Source organism: Astyanax mexicanus, chromosome 1 (genome assembly GCF_023375975.1).
Source record: "Astyanax mexicanus isolate ESR-SI-001 chromosome 1, AstMex3_surface, whole genome shotgun sequence".
NCBI classification, from domain to species: Eukaryota; Metazoa; Chordata; class Actinopteri; order Characiformes; family Acestrorhamphidae; genus Astyanax; species Astyanax mexicanus.
The window spans coordinates 112,922,560-112,943,459 of NC_064408.1; the positions used below are offsets into that span (position 1 = coordinate 112,922,560).

The window sequence follows — 20,900 nt, forward strand, 5'->3', positions numbered from 1 at the left end:
TGCTAAAACAGATGTGCAAATGCACACAAACACACATGTTTGTTGTTTAGTTCCTGTGGAGAAGTACAGCCAATAAAATAGAACCATATGGACCATGTCTAAGCCCTCCTGCATTGAGCTGTAGAGCAGTGGAACTGGTGCTCCATCCAGGACTTTTGGGATGTGGTGGGGAGTTGGGAATTTTGGAGACGAGGTCAGATAGGGTGGTGATTATTCTTCCTTGTGACCCAAGTAACTTCTTGTCACTGAATGCAATATAATCCTCACAGCAATTCTCCATAATCTATTTGAAATATCACGGAAAATATCATGGAATAACTCCTATAAAACATATTAACTGAAAATAAAAACACTGGGGTTTGTTAACACAGGAGGGGGGCTTGCAGTACTTGCATGTACAGAACCCAACTTTCAAAAAAATTCCTGGATGTGTAATTTTAGATTAAATATTCCGCCATCTCTCATTCAGTTGAATGGAAATAGTCTGGGTTAAAAGTTGTACTGGAGCCAGCCACCAGAGGGCGTAAAAGACGTTAGTGGCTTCACTTTTCAACCCCTGTTGCGCTGTTTATATTATATACAGTCTACGATTCTAATGCACATGATTATGTAATTATAGTTTAATGTCCCATCAAGGCATGGACTTCACAAGGTGTTATCTGTGGTATCTGGCACCACTACGTAAGTAAGAGTTAGCTATAAGTTGTGAGGTGGGCCTCCATTAATAATCCTTTATGTGCTGTTTAACAGTTGTTCTTTCTTGGACCGTTTTTGGTAGGTACTGACGATTGCTTACCAGCAAGACCTGCCTGATGTTTTGGAGATGCTCTCAGACAGTGATCTAGCTGTCACAGTCTTTGTCTTCTCAAAGGCTTCATCTTCGCACTATGTGCATACAGCAACTAAAGTGGCCCAACTCAAATTTCCTTACAAATGTCACTTGTGTATGCTGGTCACATTAACTTTTTATGTGACCTTTATCTGACCTAAACTTTCTCTTACACTTGTATAAGTTGTGAGGTGATATCTTGTGAGTGAGGCTGAACACTGGCCAGAATGCTTATGGTTAGGTGACATGAGTGGGTCTGATTATGAGGGCCAAATGGATGTGCGATATTTTAAGTCTGAAGTTTGTACTGGGAATACAGTATGCCATAGAAGGCCTTACCACCCACAGTGGGTGGTAATGATTGTGACTGGTGATATATAGCAAATAATTTAGCTTTCATTGGCCATGGGAAAAAGCATAAGTAGCAGGACAGCAAAAAGAAAGTTGGAGTAAACTGTAAGTAAATTGAAACAAAACTTTCCTTGAGATATCCCAGGACAAAATGCAGAAAATTGGACCTAATTCAATCATTGAGGTTCAGAGAGCACTCATGGTTCTTGTTCTACTGCACGGATCACCGGCTTTGCCCACCGGAGCGTTCAAATAAACAACTGTTTTTTCCTGTCTCAGAGAGACCGCCGACGTTTCTCTTATTGTTTGCTCCCAATTAATTAACATCATTCTCCACAACTCCAGGATACGAGACAGGAAAAAAAAAAACACTGTTATTCGCCCTGAGGCTGCATGACCAATGCTTCTTCTTTTGCCAAAATCCTCCAGTATTTTCTTGCATTTTAAGACTGAAATCCCAGCTGAGCAATCATTTGAATGCATACCAATCAGCAGTAGTGGATTATTGTGTGTGTGGTGAGGGTTAACTGGTCTTAGCCTAGTCGGTCATTGTGTGGGCAAATGTGTATTTGTTTTCCAAGCCAAAAAGTTTTGCCCGTTGGGTTTAGACGTGTGGAAAGGCCAGTTAAAAAAAGAGAAAGACGACCAAAGAACTGAACAAGAACTGGAAGCAAATAACTAAACATACAGCATATTTAAAGATACCAAGTACTGCCAAATACACTGTATGATAACTGTATAAGGCCACCATGTTACCACCATGTTATCGGGGAGAGCACAGATGTTAGCGACCAGCTAGCTTACATTAGCAACAAGCTAGCTAACCTTAGTAACAAGCTAGCTAATCTTAGCAACAAGCTACCTAACACACTAATGTTACTGGGAAGATAACTAAAGCTAGCAATGAACTAGCTAACCTTAGCAACAAGCTAGCTAATCTTAGTGATGAGCTAGCTAAAATACTAATATTACAGGGGAGAGAACTGCCGTTAGTAACGAGTTAGCTAACCTTAGCGACAAGCTAGCTAACCTTAGTGATGAGCTGTTTGAGGGCAAATTGTGACTGTTTTTTTTTTTTTACATTTTATAATAAAAATGAATAGAATTTGATTCAGTTGACTTCATGTGGTGACTTCTGATTACGTTTTAGAAGGGACACAGATTAAGCGTAATTTTGATAAATAAAGAAAGTAATTTAATGTTTTTTTTTATCTTAATCTTGACTCGACTCGACTACTAAAAACACTTGGTCTTGACTGTAAGTGAAAAATGTACTTATTATTACTGTAAGTAATAACTGAATATGAAATGTATTGTAATGGTTCATAATGTCTTAACTAGTATCAATACATAATTAGTCTGACATTCTGTTGTACGTACTGTTTATTAATGTACCCTTATTGTAAAGTGCTACTAACTGATCCTTCTTGTTCTCAACGATACCTACAACATACTCAGCTTTTTACATCAGTTATCACAGTAATGCAGTAATGCTGTAATTTTGAATTGCTGATATACTTGTAATATAAAGTAAGTTAAGCTGAATCATGGCTCATAATTAACCAGGCAGCGGCTGCAGTTGGAGCTCTGTGGTCTAAAGGGACGGAGTCAGCAGAACAGCAGGAAAATGCCTATAGCTCTGACCGAGCTCCTGGCCTGGCAACACAGGACACTATCAGCCGGACTGAAACGCAAAGAGACAGGGGTTAGGACTCGTTCCGCTGACTCATTCCACCAAATGATATTTTGTTGACAGAGACAAATGCTTCTTGGGGCGTTGTTCTCTAGCACGACTTTGTTCCAAGGCTTAATTTCATATGCTGCGCTGTTGAGAATACAACACAACGCTAGTTGCATTTCAGTAAAATTCTCAAGCACATTGACTTTTACATTCATTATTTCTATAGGACGAAAATAAGAGTCAATAGAACACTCTGCTGGGTTTGGGTTTATTAATGTAAATGTTGGGTTAAGCCTGTCGGATTGTTTTTTTATTGGTAATTTACAGAGTGCTGGGTAATTTTGGGGTAGTGTTTGGGTGGTTGAATTGTAAGATTAGTGAATATGTTTTGACAGAAACAACCTAGCCAAAAGGTTCATTAACAGCACTTGCTAAGGCTTATTAGAGCAGAACCAGCTTTTAATCAGGCATCAACACAAACTCAGCACTCTTACATAAGATTAGGCAGGGAAATTTAGAACCAGTATGCATTTTTCTCATACCGCCATACCGCTTGAGGCGCTGTGGAGCACTGTGTAGAAGTGTAGAGTGCCGTCAAAGAAGCATACAGCTCGCTAGATGATGCTAGCCAGTTAGCATAACAAGCTAACTGCAGTAGCTGAAGTTAGAGGAATTACTAAACGTTCTTCTTGTCCCCCAGACTAGCCCAGAATCAGTCCTGAGTGTAATTTATTCAGCACAAGAGATAAACACCCTAAAACATAAAAAAATGAATGCACACTGAACTCATTTTATTTGTTAACTTTATTTGTTTTATTTGTCATTTTACTTTTACTCAAATACATTTTGATACAAGTAATTTACTTTTATACATTGGAAAACTCCCTGTTATTGAGTAAAAAAAAAAATGCTGGAAAAAAAATTAGTTTTGTTCTCCATGGCAGCGCAGCTGAACTTCTCCCAGCAGTGTTTATTACGGTTAGCGGGAGAGACTGTCGTGTTCTGTCGAGTTAAGCACATATCGATGGGTAGCATCTTTACGGCACTGCACATGCGCCGACCAACAGTTTTTGTTTTCATGTTTTTAATGATAATTCCTTAATTTTTTTTATTGGAAACGTTAAACAATCTGCTTGAATGTTAAAAAAAACATGTAAATAGCAGTTAAAGCATAGCAATGGCAAGCTAAAAAATAATAATGAACTGTAAAACTATAAAATTACTGTTTATAGTCACCTATATGACCATAAGTTTTTAACAGTAAAGAAAAAAATGGATCATAGAAACCTATGCCACTTGTTCTTGAAAATGTTTTATAGGGTGGTCTGAACACATACTGCCTGAAATTTTATAATTATTTATTTTATGATTTGTACCTTTTTACATCAAATAAATAAAAGTAATTATTTAACTTTTACTCAAAGTGCATTTTCAATTACTTTTACTCGAGTAGATTTTTAGATGGGTACTTTTACTTTTACTTGAGTAGAATGTTATCAAAGTAAAGTTACTTTTACTTAATTAAAAATTTTCAGTACGTTTTCCACCTCCGTTTAAAATACAGAATCTGGAAAAATACTGTGATATACTGTGATTTTTGGTCATACCGCCCAGCACTACATTACACATATAGATATATAAGTAAACCTTACTGAGCTGAAACTATATCATAACCTGCTTTTTCCCGAACTGTATCAAGCTTTTAATACACTCCATATACAAAAGCTTGTGAACATAATAAATATGTGCAAATGCATATACACAGCCTGATCAACAGGGGACAGGGGACAGTCTGCTCAGGCATGAAGGTAAATCAATGGCTAACAAACCTGCTGTGTTACAGTAGCCTCTGATGTTGCAGTGATCCAGTGTGCTAAAGCCTCCATTCCTCAGCTAATATAATGAAAGAGTATCAGGCAATTAACAGCCTGGATCTGTATTTAAACTCTTTTCTCTTGCCAAGGCAAAAGAAGCTCAGTAAATCACTAGGACCATGTCAGTGGTGTTAAGAAGACCCAACCAACCAATTGAATGTCATGTAACCCACATAATATCATACTCATGGCACAAAATGCTTCCCCTGCTGCCCTTTCAAAAAGGGTCTCAAAGACATATTTTGGATAGTGTACCTCTTGATGAGAGATCTTTGACTGCTAGATATTTTACCCAATTTCCAAACTGACAGCAAGTCATTTACCAAGGATGGTCATTTCATTGAGTTGCCAGTGTTTTAGGCTTTCTGTCAGCCAGCCACCATTGCCTTCTCTTGCAGTGCAGGTATTAGTGCAGGTATTAACGAGATTACATACGAGTTTACAGTCTGTCACCCCTAGTAGTGATATAAGGGGCACTAAAGACTCACGGGTATGTGCAGGATGTACTGGTGTTGCCTCTCATTTTTCAGCAGGATAATGCTCACCCACACACAGCAATGCTTTCCCAGAAGCATCCCCTACAAATTGCAACACTGTTTGGTGCGTAAGTTTCGAAAACTGATTAAAAGTTAATAAAACTGGGACAATTGTGCAAAATATGGTCGGCCACCAAACCTGTCTTCGTCAGATAAACAAGTTTTTCAAGTTTTTTATCTTAGAGAGAAATGAGAAAACAAAGCTTCTCTTTTACTTCATATAAAAAAAAACATCCACCAGTGTTTCTACCTATTCACTGCAAGAAGACATCTCTACACTGTGAGTCTGAAAGGATGTAGAGCTTTTCAAGGAGCTCTTACTGTGAAATGCAAAAAGATAAACAAGAACATTTGATCAAATCAAACTGCTAAAGCTGCTGCTGTTCTCAGAACAATAAACTTTACTCCCCAGAAACCAGACGTCAACATCATTAAATGTGTTCGCGACGGCCTGACCTGAATGTGATTTTCCTGAAAAGAATAAAAGCTGTAATAATGGTAAAACAGTCGCATAACATTTCTTCTAATTTCATTATGCTAAAAATAATAAATTGTACTTAATAGCTTTATTTAGCCTGGACATTACATACTATATACACATACATGGTCTCGAAGTTGAAGGCCAGGGTTTTAAACGGGCATTCACTACACACCTCATACCTGCACTACTGCTATAACTCTCCATAAAACTGTGAACTTTAAGAACTTTACGCACTCATACTATACATATTAAAGTAAAAACCAATAAGTACATTTAACTGCTGTTGGAGGCAACAATAGTATGTTTGCATACACCTCAATAAGTATGTTGTTGCACTCCTGGTGAGATTGACTCAGAAATCAGGAAACATAGACAATAGCAATAAAAAAACACTGGCTGTTAATGAGTGTCTATGAGTTTATGAGTTCCATCCAGTGGCTGACTGAGGAACTTCAGCTTCCTGTGACCGAGGTGCTTCTCAAAGAGGTTCACGCAGAGATGCTGTAATCTTTACTGCTCTAATCACAAGATTAGAGAAATATCGTCTGACTGCCAATCGTGTATTTTGGCTGCAAATCAGTCGATACTAAAACATAGCCGATAACAATGATAAAATGACCACAAATAGGGTTTGTTTCACCTGACAGTTCAACCCCGGCTTAATTTCTGGGAAAGTTAGATTTTACAGAGATAGACCTATATGACAAACACATCTATGGCCTGGACAGCTATAAATAAACGTATTTAAGTCCACACTTAAATGCATCTTCCCGACAGGCCTATTAGGAGTTAGGAGGCGATGACCCCAGTAGGGTCAATGGGTTGGGTTACTGGAGCTTAGCGGAGCAAATCCCTTGTTAATCCCCAGACAACGCTGTCTTTCCATTTACAACGTGAAAGTAAAAGCCTCCACTGCTCAGTGGCCTTTTCAACCAGCCACCAGCGAACACACACACACACACCATACTGTGTGCTGCAGGATGACTGCACTACAAGCTGCTGGTGAGACAAACCAAATTAAAGAGTTCTTCAAGGTTCACTTCTGGGAAACTGGCTGTAATGCCTCAGTCAGGACAGGATGAGGCTGAGTAAACTCTGAGGCTGCCCCAGGACAGCCAGAAGTTCACCAAGCAAGGTTACCGAGGACGTAAACGTGCTGAAGATAACAACAACTGACAGGTAGTCCGCAGTATCGCTAGTAGCAACAAAATAAACAAGCACGGATGCATTGAGGCTTGCTATGTATGAAGCACATGCAATTCCCCAAGAGAGGCAAACTGATGAAAAGCGTGCATTAAGATTACAACCAGAAACCCACAGGCAAGCTAGCCAGGCATGCAGGAACAGAAGGCTACTAAAGATAGAACAACATATATGCTAACAAACAACTATAATGATGGCCCCAATTTAAATGATTGTTATTTGAATAATATTCTCTGAAACAGATGCTGTAAAACCTGTAGAAATGTGGATTCAGTCTTCTTTAGTTTAACAGTAGAGCTGGGCGATATGGACCAAAAAAAATCTTCGATTTCTTTTTTTCCCTACTAAAATCAAACTAAAGATGATAAAGAAATGGTTAAAAATACGCGTGAGGGGCTAAGCTCACTCTGAAGTACAGGAGCCCACAGGGGAGCGTTGGTGGTGAAAATTAAAACTCAGAGAAAATTCGAATTCGAATTAAAAATCAATAATATCGATTAATCGCCCAGCTCTAGTTAACAGGTGCAGAAGAAACATCTGCGGAACCCCCTGTGAGAAATACTGTGTATGTAGGCCATTCCACTGAATGGGTGCCATTTGCTTGTTATAACTCTTCCAAATTATTTAATTTAATTATAAAAAAATATAAATATATATATATTTTTAATCTTTTTTCGACTCTGAATCTAATAGCACATGTATTAAACTGTTCAAAACATGTACTGGTCAATCCCAGGCAGCCCTACTTCATTTTTTACAAGGTGACTAAGCTGCATATTGTAATAAAACTCATATGACATTTAAAAAGCATGTTTAAAAGCAAGTCCATTTTTTTTCCCACATCCGTGACAGATATAACAATACTATCATTCTGCAATATTCTTTACGATACTTCCCAGCATCTGTGTTACTGAAGAGAAAAAAAAAATACTCCTAAATAAGTAAATACCAGGAATTATACATTTACTGGTGTCAGTTTCATACAATTTAACAACCAATTTTCTTCACTGCAGGTTTCTCTATTAATCTAATTAGCGCCACCATGTGGAGTAATAAAGCAGTAACTGTAGTAGGTTTCATTTGGGCCTTGTCTTAATAAGATTAGAGCACCGATGTTTCAATAAATCTATACATATTTGGTGACATGTATCAGTAATGTATCACAAACTAAAACAGTATTATATATCGTAATATTGATATTTTAAAAATATTTTGAAAATAAATTCAACAGTAAAAATATAGTGGTTAACATCAATAAATGTTATTCTTACAAAATGTCCCTGCTGAAAAAAACAGCACAGCCACTCTCTTGATCAGTATAGAGTATATTTTATGTTTGAGTTTGATGGTTTAGTTGGTCTACAAGCATGATCATCATGCATGAGCAAAACTAAATGCAACATACTGCACATAATGCTGGTCAAGAGATGGTTAACCAGCTATTGTTAATTATAGGACCACCTTGACCATCAATGACCAACTAAGACCATCTGAATCCAGTTACCATTAAAAACTGTTCTAGAGTAGGATATTTAAACAGATCAGATTTTCAATTTCAAAAATCCTGAGAGTAAACAAATATATGCTACATGTGCAGTATATGCAACTCAAATTAAAGATAATAATGCAAAGAAAAAGCTGTAGTTCATGGGTAAAGATATTGTATGGTGATATTAATAAATTATATTTTCACTTATTTTTTTTACAAGCTTGTGTTTAATGAGTATTTATGTTGGTATCACTTTAAAATAAGACTACCTTTATAAAGGGTTTATAACTGGTTTACAATTAGTTTATTAGTGGTTACTAATTAGGTTGTAAATGCCTTAAAAACCATTAATAACCAGTTATAACCATAGACTGTATATAGCTGGACAGAGCATCGTCTCTTAAAAGTGAAGCCACCACAGGTCGGGCGCCCCCTGCTGTTCGGTTTCAGAAAGCTGTGTAACTCCACCCATCCCCATAGGTTTCAATGGCAAAACAGACAACTTTCAATCACGTTTTTTTCTAATATACTGTAATTCTACCTCCATTATTTAAATGCAGCAGCTAGTGTAACCTCTGCTTATATTGTCAAATTTTTATATTCCCACAGAATTCGGTTTTTAAAACTTTATTCGGCTCTATTCAAAAAAGGTGTGGTTATGGTAAAAGGGCTGCTTATGGGCGGGACCAATAACAGACCGTCAGCTCCGCTCCGCCCCGCTCTGCAGTCTGTGACCGTGAGGCAGCCCTCAGGGGCGGGCTTATTCAAATGAGTAGGCGGTCTCTCCACAGCCTTTCTCCCTCCTCTGGTCTCTACTGTGCAGACTCTGGTCTCTGAATCGCCAAAATGGCGGAAGATTTTGGCTTCATTTTCATTGAATGAATGGGAACGGCGACACGGCGTCCATCTTTATATACAGTCTATGGTTATAACACATACATAGAAAGGGCAACAATGACCTGTTGTTGGCTAAATAGTGAACCCACAGCCATCTATACTGTTGTCCTGTCTACGTATGTGTTATAACTGATTATTAACTATTTCTAAGGCATTTACAACCTAATTAGTAACCATTAATAAACTTATTGTAAACCAGTTATAAACCCTTTATAAAGGCAGTCTTATTTTAAAGTGGTACTTTTATGTTGTTTAATGTATTAATGTTAAGTTTGTAACCTGCAAACAAAGACTCAATACAGACACTGAAACTAGAAAAAGTAAAGTAAAGTAAAATGCATACCTTTTCTAAATACATAAAACACATCAAATATAAACACAGTTTTTACACAAAGTTAACATGTCGGTTTATTTACATTAATGGGCCCTTATCACTAAGTTAACACAACAGGCAGTACTGAAGTCAGCAAAAATTGTGCAGGTTATGTCCGTAAATTGTAGCATAATTGTAGCGACAAGGCTAAACCAAATTTCTGAAAATTCTGGGATAATTTCTGCAGATTTAAGTGATGCAGGTTTGAGTCTCTTCATGGCTGAATTAGCAGTAAAGCATGAATGTGAGTAGCACTCTGTCTCACCTGGGAGGATTCTCTATCCACTCCTCAGGCCTGAGGATTTACTGTGTTACGTAACTCTCTGGGGTGAGCTGCTGTTGCTGTTATACTCACTGGTGTCCAAGCTGATAATAGCACTGGTGCTGCACGTGTACATGTATGAGTGTGCAGATGTGTGCACGACTGTGTGCAGGTTAAAGCAGCGGCTGCACAACAAAACCTCACCTATTTCAAAACCAATCATTCCCAAAACAAACTGCAAAAATAGAAAAAGACATTTAAATACTGTTGCACCAGCATTTATAATAAAATTATGCTATTAAAAATGTTTTTACCTTAATCCGTCAAAAGACTGGGATAAAACGGCTGTACATTATACAATTAGCATTTGGATAGAACTCAGTTCAGTCAGCAGTAGCTGTCATAGCAAATTTATTACATTTCAGATGGAAGGTTTGATGACCTGATTAGTGAAATCTTGAGGCATGTTACACAGGTAGGGAAATGTTAATGTTAAATTCAGTAATAAACAGTAATTGGGCAGTCTAGAGCAATTGAAATCCCTGTAACACAGGACTACATGTACTATTTGTAGCTTCATGAGATTTAGATCAAATTAATTTAGATTTATCATTGCAATCTGTTCAAGTATAATAGTGATATAAAGCATTTAAAAATATGTCTTGCTACTACCTCTTGCTTTATACAAAATTTAAAAAAATGTTGTTTCATGATCTATTTACCAAAGGCAGATTTTTAAGTTGGCTTTTAAGGCTTTTTCAAGCCAACTTTTACAGTTGTTTCACGTACCCCGTCCTCCCCCTAGTTTCTTATATTATTTATTTTACTCCAGTTTTCAACACACAGAATGCATTATTAATGCGACAGTCTAAGTTTAAGGGATTTGGGAATTCTCTGGCAAGAATGAGTACTTTTAAACTAAAACATGAAGATAAAATTTATCAATTCATTCATTGGTTTATAGAATAATTTTGATGTGCTAAAACATTAATTAGTATATCAGCTTAAAGTGACAATCCATAAACTGTGGGGATTTAGAGACCTTTCATTGGCAATGTGTAACTGCCCAGAGCATGTGGAAGAGAACTTTTAAAAGTTTTTAGTGTCTTTGGTTTGTAATATGGTCCCGTTTGCCACAATTGCTTAAATAACCAGCAAGAGATGCCAGATCCTCTTCTAGAGGCTGTGCACGTGACAAGTATGTAATGACGTGATGTGGTCAGAAAAACTCATGTCAATCAGCACCTACCAGACCACTGTTTATTAGGATCAATATATTAGAAATTGCAGGGATGTTAGTGCCAAGACACTGATACCGTTAATTTGAATGAATGATAAAAAACAACAAATTTCCCCCTAAAAAATTAGGAAACAAACTGAATTTTGAAACAAATAAAACATAAGTCAAAGAGGCAGAGACATGCAAGCCCTACTCTGATTTTTCAGGGTTTTAATATAGAACTCTGTCTGAAAGCCCGGCTTAAGGGTTCTTCTTACATAAAAGCTCTACAGTCAGACAGACCAGAATGCCAGGGAAGTACTTTCTGTACCTCAGACCAGCGTGTCTTACCTTCACATGAGTGACAGTGAAGTGCTTTTTAGCAATAAGCGCTTCTGCCTGACTGAACCCTGCCATACTGAAGAGTACAGCCCACTGGAGTGAGTGCTTTATTCACCAGTTTAAAGCTAAACTCAGAGCCTGTTCCCCTCGTGCAGTGCTGCTGATTGCTGTCCTACTTTATAAAATTATCCATGTATTTATTCTGTGCACGTTTCCTTGTTTGTGCAGCAATCAAATACAGAGTCACCACAGGTGGGAAATTTTGATGGGATCTACAGTATAAAACTCCCTTTTAAAAATTCTAAATAAGTTAGAAGTTACTAGAGCTGCACTATACAGGCTACCGTCCCTAAAGGGTGGGACAATATATTTCTAATTCGATTTATTGTATTGTTAAGTTTGCTTGGAAAAGCCAACTTATTGTTCTTTTTCTTCTAATTAGTATTAGCCTGTATTTATACTCCTCTCACAGCTTTCGACGTGAACTATACTGAATTATACAGAACTATACTGAACTATAGTGAATTTTACTGAATTTTACTGAACTATACTGAACTATACTGAATTATACAGAACTATACTGAACTATGGTGAATTTTACTGAACTATACTGAATTATACAGAACTATACTGAACTATAGTGAATTTTACTGAATTTTACTGAACTATACTGAATTATACAGAACTATACTGAATTGTACTCAAATATACTAAATTATACAGATCTATACTGAATTATACTGAACTATATTAAACTATACTAAATTATACAGAACTATATTGAATTATACAGAACTTTTTTGAATTATACAGAACTTTTTTTAATTATACAACACTATACTGAATTTTACTAAATTATACTGAACTATACTGAATTATACAAAACGTTTGTGAATTATACAGAATTTTACTGAAGTATGCTCAATTATGCAGAACTATACTGAGTTATACTGAACTATTAAGCTTTTTTATACCAGTAAAGATTATAAAACTTTAGATTAGATTAGAAACATTATCATCAACTGAATATGTGTTGAGAAGTTTGAAATAAAAGAAGGATTTTAAATGATAAATGTATAATTAAAATATATATTGTTTATTAGTGATACACAATACTGAATGTACATTTTAGCTGGGTAAATGGTACAAATCTTTTCTTCCTGCTGTTCGGAAAGACTTTGTACCTGAAGAAACACATCTGACCCTGTAAATCTGACCCTGTAAATCTGACCCTGTAAATATGACCCTGTAAATCTGACCCTGTAAATATTACCCTGTAAAGACCAATTTCATATTAGCTTAAATAAAATAAAAATAAAAATTGTATTTTTGTATTATATTGTAAATTCAAACAATGAATTTTTTTTATTGCCAACTGGAATCCCGTGCTAAAAATAACTATTTTTTTTTTTTTTTTTTTTACAAACAAATGATTTAACTTAATGTACACATTTAAATAAAATGAAGAGAGCGGAAGATCGCCGAGGATAGTGAGCAAAAAAACTGCCACAAACTTTAAACGACAGCCTCGATTTGTTAACTTTTTCTCTTAAACCGGGTTGAATCTATAGCCAGCAAAGAGGCTTGGGCCATATAAGCGCCACCGCGCGCGCCCCCGCATCCCCCTTCCCCCCTTCCTTTTATTCTTAACTTTTTTATTTTAATTCTTCGTTTACTTCTTTATTTCCTTTGTATTTATTTCCTTAGTTTGTTTATTATTTTAAATAGTTTTAATAGTTTAATATTTAATAGTTTTGTGCTGTTGCTTTTTAAATTATTTAGATTTTCCTTAATTATTATTATTATTATTATTGCTTTTATTTTTTTAGTTCGTTATTTATTTGTATGTTTTATTGTATGCATTGTATTAAGTTCATTTTAACAATTTTGTGTTGTTCTAATCCTCTTTTGATTTTATTATAATAATGATTATCATTTTTATTCTAATTCTATTTGTGTTTTTATTCTAATTCTATTTTTATTTATTTTTATCTTTTATTTACTGTTATTTTAATATAATTAAATTTAGTTATTAAAATTATTTTCTTTGTCATGTCAATCCATGTATTTGTAGATGCTCAGCTACACTGAAAATGAGTCAAAATAAAGGTTGATTGATGTGACATTTAAAACGCTTGTTTAAAAGCAAGTCCACTTTGATTTTCTCTCAAGAAAGTCTTTATTTTAAAGAAATGGTTGACTGCATGTTCAAATAATTGATATTGAGGACAAAAAAATCACTCCTGTTATTGACACTCATTCCTGTTACTGCTCACTCCTGTTAATTTTTATGTTTTGCGTAACAGGACTGAAATGAACAGGAATGAGTTTTTAAGCACAGAATGAGCAAAAACATGAAAAATAGCTAAATGGCGGCTATATGCTAATATGCTATGCGCAAGGTGGGAGCGGGAAATCCACTCTCTCCCTGCATCGCCGAGCGCACTCCTTTGCATGAGGGAGAGCAGGAGAGGGCAACGACGTCATCGTCGCGAGCGTTGGAACGTTATGATCTCTACAATGTGGAATTGTTTATTAATTTCTCAATAACTATTTAGTAATATAGAGCTAACATGTATTTGATGAATGAGCATAATTCATATTAAAATATAGTCCCAAATATTCTAAAACTACTTTTAGCATGAGCTATTCAGCGTCTGGATAATGGTTACGAAACTAACGAAAATCTGCCCCTGTAAATCTGACCCTGTACTTTATTTATGAAGTACTTATCGTGTAACCCATTGTTTAAGTATGTGGAGCTGTGAGTATCACATATAAGCAGTTTTATGTATTTTTATCTAATGAAGCGTTCAACTAAGTAGTCCAGCAGAAGTGCGCAAATGGCCGAATAAGCACCCACGACGAGGCCGACCATACTGCTTATTGTAAAGCCCGACAGAGTGCACCCTAACTGCGTGATGCAAGGCAAAACGAATAATGTCCCGCCAAAGATAGAGGCCATTCCAACGAAATACACGCAGTTGAGACGTCTCTGCACCTCATTCAAAATGTAGTAAAGGTGCACCAGATCAGGCTCCACCTGCTCACGCTCTGTCTGCATCACGTTATTACTATGTATTACTGGATACAAAGCTCCGGATCAAGCGCGTGAACCCTTTATGAACGCTGGCGCGGATGACGTCATAGCGTTCTTCTGCACAGCTCTGCTCGCTGTGTGATCGGTAGCATGGGATGGTCACGTGACATGTTTACTGCAGGAATGGCGAGTCTATCTGGAAATATATTGACTATCCGCAAAGAAATGATATGTCCAAGCATTACTGTACTTTTATTTATATTCTAACAAATACTGAAGTATATGGCGTCGATATATGCCTTATATTTTATATGGTCAATATATAACGAGATATAATGAATGGCTCCAGTATATGCATCTATGCAAATATTGTTATTTAATCGAAGTGCGTGTCTAGTTAAGAATATGCAGCTAGTTAGCAGTATGTAGTTAGTTTAAATGCAGTATTACTGCAGCACAGAGGAGAAGACAGGGTCAGGAAAAACACAAACAACTTACAAAATAAAAACCAAAATATACAAAGAAAACCAGAAAAGCACCAAACAATATATAAAAACTAGAAAATACCCACCCAATTGTTTCCTAGAACAACATTTGTGGAAATTACTTTTAATTAAAAGTAAATTATTATTATAAGGTGATTTTACAACCTAAACATTACATACAACTAAAAATTATGCAAGCAATGTCTGAATTATGTACATATGACAAACATTTTCAGTTATCACCTAATATTTAAAATAATATAACAGATTATTATTATTGTTATTATTATTATTATTATTATTATTATTATTATTATTATTATTATTATTACTATTATTATTATTATGTATTGGCATGTCAATTCTGTTGTATATTTACATTTTCTCCTGCACTTTTATTTTTTTCTACTGAGAGCTCTTCTTAAGATGGTGTCCTTTTATGTAAAAGAATGTAACTTTACGTTTCATAGAGACTTTTATAAACGTCAGGATATGTGGTCTTACTGTGAAATACAAATTAACAGAAGTCACGTTACAGCAGTGTTTCTCAACCCAGTTCCTATATATTCTACTGCATATTAAAACTGTTCTGCATATTCTAGAGCTTCCTCTGGTGGATATACATGATTAATTTAGGCTCCATAGGGGGCTAAAGGTTTTTAACAGGTAAACTCAGTAAATGACTGTTTATTAGCTGATCAGGTGGAAAACACTAGTTTAGGGCAGTGATCGGGGTTAAGTAACTGCTTTAAACTACCAACTTAAAGTACTGTACGAAATTCTGGCGATCATCTACATCCAGCTTCTAGATAACTAGTTAGTTAAATCAATTTTCGTTCATTATAGCTCACAGTAAGTCCTGTAATCCTAAATTAATAAACAGTTTGAAAATTAAAGTGATTAGCTGATCAGGTACAGGGAAACATTACATATATAGTTTATTTTTTTCCTTTAACCCTGACTCCCAATCTAGCTAATTCCACAGATAAGCTTACACACTAACACAGCTGCAGTTTATTAATCACAGTGGGTTTAAACTGTGTGCGGATTCAGAGACGTGTATTTTTAACCAGCTATCAGAAACATATCATCACAGTTGAAGTGGTTAGCCTATCGTTACCTTTCTTTTAGTAAAATCTCCGTATATCCATATCTGTTTTAAAATCTGCTGAAGCTGCTGCGTCCCGATCCCGCTGCTAAATCTCACAGCGAGGGGGCGGGGCTTCCCCAACAGCAAACTGCCTCTGCTCCGCGCGCCGCAAAACCAGCAAGCTGATTGGCTGTTTCTACTGAGAGGCGTGACTTAATACCTGAACCGGCTTCGTGATTGGTCCGGTCTGTCTCCTCATTAATAGTACAGCTGACCTGAGCGAACTGATATCATTTTTGGGGGGGACAAATCCACCTGTTTCTAATATTCCCCCCCGGTTCCTACGCCTATGCTCGGATTAGCACTGCTAGTTCCCACGTTTTAGCAGTTTTGTTAAGCCGTGACACATTACATCAAATCATACATTTATATACAATATTTTAACTATTATTTATTTAACATAATGTGCATATTATTTACAGAACACCTATTAGACCATAATAATATTTAGAGTTTTTAATAAACAATTAATTCCAAGCACTCAAACAAATTAAATTAAAAACTAATTATTTAACTTGATCATCGCAGACGACTCTGCGACAGTGAGCAAACTAACTGCCACAGACTTTAAACGACAGCCTCGGTTTGCGAGCTCTTTCTCTTAAACCGGGTTGAATCTATTGCCACCAGCAGAGAGGCTTGGGCCATATAAGCACCACTGCGCCCCCCGCAGCGCCAAACACAGAGCCCCCCGCAGCGCCCCATACAATCCCAACCATAGTTTTAATATTACCGTTCTCCTCACACCTGAACCCGCCAAGTTCCTTCAGCTCACTCTCCGCCTTATTATATATCTCAGTTTAATTGCACTATAAGGGCCATTCCACCGAATAGGCGCCATTTGCTTGTTGTAACTTTTCCAATTTTGTTAAAAAATAATTTTTCAACTCTGAATCTAATAACACATGTATTTACCTATTCAAACATGTACTGGTCAAACATAGGCAGCACAGCTTCAGTTATTAAACCAAAGATGGTTACAAAACTTACATCGTGATATTTAAAAGCATGTTTAAAAGCAAGTTCACTTTGATTTTCTCACAAGAAAGTCTTTATTTTAAAGAAATGGTTGCTTGCATTTTAAATAATTGATATTTATGAAAAAACACTGTAACTGGAACTCACTCCTTTTACTAGCACTAATTTTTGTTACTTTTTAAGTTTTGAGTAACAGGACTAAAATGAAAAGGAATGAGTTTTTAGCATAGAATATGCAAAAACATGAAAAATAGCTAAATGGCAGCTATTCTAATAGCATGAGGACACTTATCACATTCTAGTGATTTTCCCAAAATTTGTATTTTAAAAATAAACCAATAAGATCTAAGAATTAATATAGATAACATGAATGAGTGTTGAGATTGACCTTCTTAGTTATAGTTACAATAAGATCAAATATACAGAAAAACAAATGAGGGACCTTAATTTTGGTCTTCTCCTGATCTTTAGAAGAACTAGCTGATGTCACTTCCTGTTGTAGATGTGACTTGGATGTTTCAGATTTTTAAGATGGGGTAATGTGTTTTATGGTAACAGTTCCCAGTAAAAACCCAGGGACAACTAAAGTGTGTATGTTAAGTGAAATATTATGGATTTATTATAAAAAAAAAATAAAGATGGGATTTGGAGTCACACAACAATGCAAAAAATATATATCTCTGAAGGATTTTAATAATTATATTTCATGGCAAATATATATTCACAGCTCTGGGGGAAAAAATAAGAGACCATTTTAAAATTATGAGTTTCTTTGATTTTACCAAATTAAAAATCTAGAGAATATAATCAAGAGGAAGATGGATGATCACAAGCCATCAAACCAAGCTGAACTGCTTGAATTTTTGCACCAGGAGTAAAGGCATAAAGTTATCCAAAAGCAGTGTGTAAGACTGGCGGAGGAAAACATGCCAAGATGCATGAAAACTGTGATTAAAATCTAGGGTTATTAAAACTTTATGAATATGAACTTTTTTTTAATTGTTTGTGGTCTGAAAGCTCTGCATCTTTTTTATTATTTCAGACATTTCTCATTTTCTGCAAATAAATGCTCTAAATGACAATATTTTTATTTGGAATTTGGGAGAAATGTTGTATGTAGTTCATAGAATAAAACCACAATTATCTTTAAGAAGTCTCTTTTTTCCACACACACAAACATATATATTTATAAAACATATATATCATTGTATATATCATTGTACGGGCTGAAACCTTGAGTACTGGCAGAAATCCCAAGTATCTGACAAAACTGACTCTGATTAGCTGATTAGCTGATACCATTACAACATTTCTTAAATACTAATCACCAAGCTTTAAAACACGCTGTTGCCAACTGAATCATTTAAAATAGACCATAATAATGAGGACTGTGGTCTATTTTAAGATGGAAAACAGTGGAACAGTGGAAAACAGCTTGTTTTAGAAACACTCGACTATCCCACAAAAAGAAATACACAGCTAACATCACATCATCCCATTGTGTGTGTGTGTGTGTGTGTGTGTGTGTGTGTGTGTGTGTGTGTGTGTGTGAGTGTGACAGATACATTACAGATTCAGATAAAATGTATTCAGTCTATTCTTCCTCAGACACCCAATGCAACATTTTCTGCTGAGATCATCAGTACCACCTGATATCTCTAACTCAACCAACTTGGTCATACTGGTCAGGCATTTTGGTCATACTGGTCAGTCAGTTTGGTCATACTGGTCATCCAGAGTGAAAATATGATGGTCAAACAGCTTGACTTTTGCTGGTAATCCTTGTTAACTAACTTGGTCAAGCTTATTCATACTGGTTAACCACAATGGTCTCTCGTTATCAGGAGAATCTCTCACTATCTTTAAGAGACTCCTGAAGACAGAGCTCTTCAAAGATCACTTACTCTCCTAACACCTCTAACACACTAACTACTTTTAACCCCATTTCCTTCTTCCCCTCCTTCACTTCTCTATCCCTTTATTTCCCTTCGACCTCCTTTAGGCCCTATCTAAAAATGGGTTATCTTAATTCCTATTACTTTTGTACTTCATTATTGTAAGTTGCTTTGGACAAAAGCGTCTGCCAAATGTAATGTAATGTAATGTAATGTCATAATGGTCAGTCAGTGTGGTCATACTGGTTAACTAGCTTGGTCAAGCCTATTCATACTAGTCAACCAGCTTGGTTATGCCGGTCAACCAGCTTGGTCAAGCCTATTAATACTAGTCAACCAGCAGGGTTATGCTGGTTAACCAGATTGGTTAAGCCTGGTCTTACTGGTTAACCAATTTGATCAAGCCTATTAATACTGATCAATCACTTTGGTCATACTAGTCAACCAGCTTGGTTATGCCGATCAACTAGCTTGGTCAGGCAGATTGATCATACTGTTAACCCACTTAGTCAAGCTTGGTCAAACTGGTCGGTCAGTTTGGTCAAGCCTATTCATACTAGTCAACCAGCTTGGTTATTCTAGTCAACCAGCTTGACTTTTGCTGGTTCATATTGGTTAACTAGCTTGGCTAAGCTTGCCCATACTGGTTAACCAACTTGGTCGTACTGGTCAGTCAGTTGGGTCATACTAATCATCCAGAGTGAATATGCCGGTCAACCAGCTTGACTCTGGCCATGCTGGTCAGCCACCTTGGTCAACCACTTTACTAAAGCTGGTCAACGACTTTGTTATGCTGGTCATGCAAGCAGATCAGCTAAACCATCAAACTCAAACTAAACGTACAATATCATAACTATACTGATCAAAATCTAAACTGGTCAACCAGTTTCACCAGTTTAACCATGCTTTTACCAGCTTCACCAGTCTGACTGACCCTTGAGTGACCCGTGACCCTTAGTTCTCCACCATCAGGAGGTGGGACAGTGGGCTGGACCAGAGAAGCCCACCTGAACAAGCCCCTTCCCGAGTTACAGCATCGTTTGCGAAGTTGATGGGACCCTACAGGCTCTGTAAACACCCGTCCCGTCCCAGCACAGCGCGCGCTCTCGAGTTTCATGTGCGCTTCCTCCGGTGTCCGGTGATACGGAGCCGGCTTACGTCGTGCATCACAAACGGGACAGAGCGCGAGGAGCAGAGCACGCACACAAACAAATGCACGCACAAAACAAACAAACTAACTAACAAAACAAGCCCCATTACTTACTTTCAGAGTGTCATCTCCGCCGCGCGCGCCTGTCTCTCTGCCGCTCTGCAGAAGCTCGTGCGTGTTTTCGCTGCAGAGTAATCTGACCTTCTCAGGATAGACTGTACCATCTCCACAGGACAGGGGGAGGACCCGGATCATACCACACAACACAGGCTCAACTTTCAGCCTTCATTCAGAAGGAGCAGCAGCTCAGTTTACCTGTCAAATAATTTAAACTCACATTTTAACATGTTTTAAAAACTATATGCTGTCTTCTAGTCTGACTAAAGATACAGGGGTAGACTGGACCAAGTTGCTGTGAAGCAGGAGACACACCTGACTCGTAAAATGAAGAGCTCTGAAAAAAAAAAATAAAGAGACCACTTCAGTTTCTGAATCAGTTTCTCTGATTTTGCTATTTATAGGTTGATTTTTGATTAAAATTAACTTTGTTGTTTTATTCTATAAACTACAGACAACATTTTTTTTAGAATTTTATTTCTAATTTTTCCCATTTTCTCACCAATTTACACGGCCAATTACCCAACCCTATCACTAGTGATGCCCCA

General features: G+C 36.6%; 1 protein-coding gene across 1 annotated transcript in view; it reads right to left on the bottom strand.

The window, feature by feature from the left end:
- The window catches only part of oxr1a (oxidation resistance 1a), a 389,372-nt gene extending 368,937 nt beyond the window's left edge, over positions 1-20,435 (bottom strand). The window contains exon 1 of the mRNA XM_007242109.4: positions 20,350-20,435. The gene's annotated coding sequence lies outside the window, so the exon portion shown is untranslated. The remainder of the gene's footprint in view (positions 1-20,349) is intronic.
- Positions 20,436-20,900: the final 465 nt, after the last annotated feature.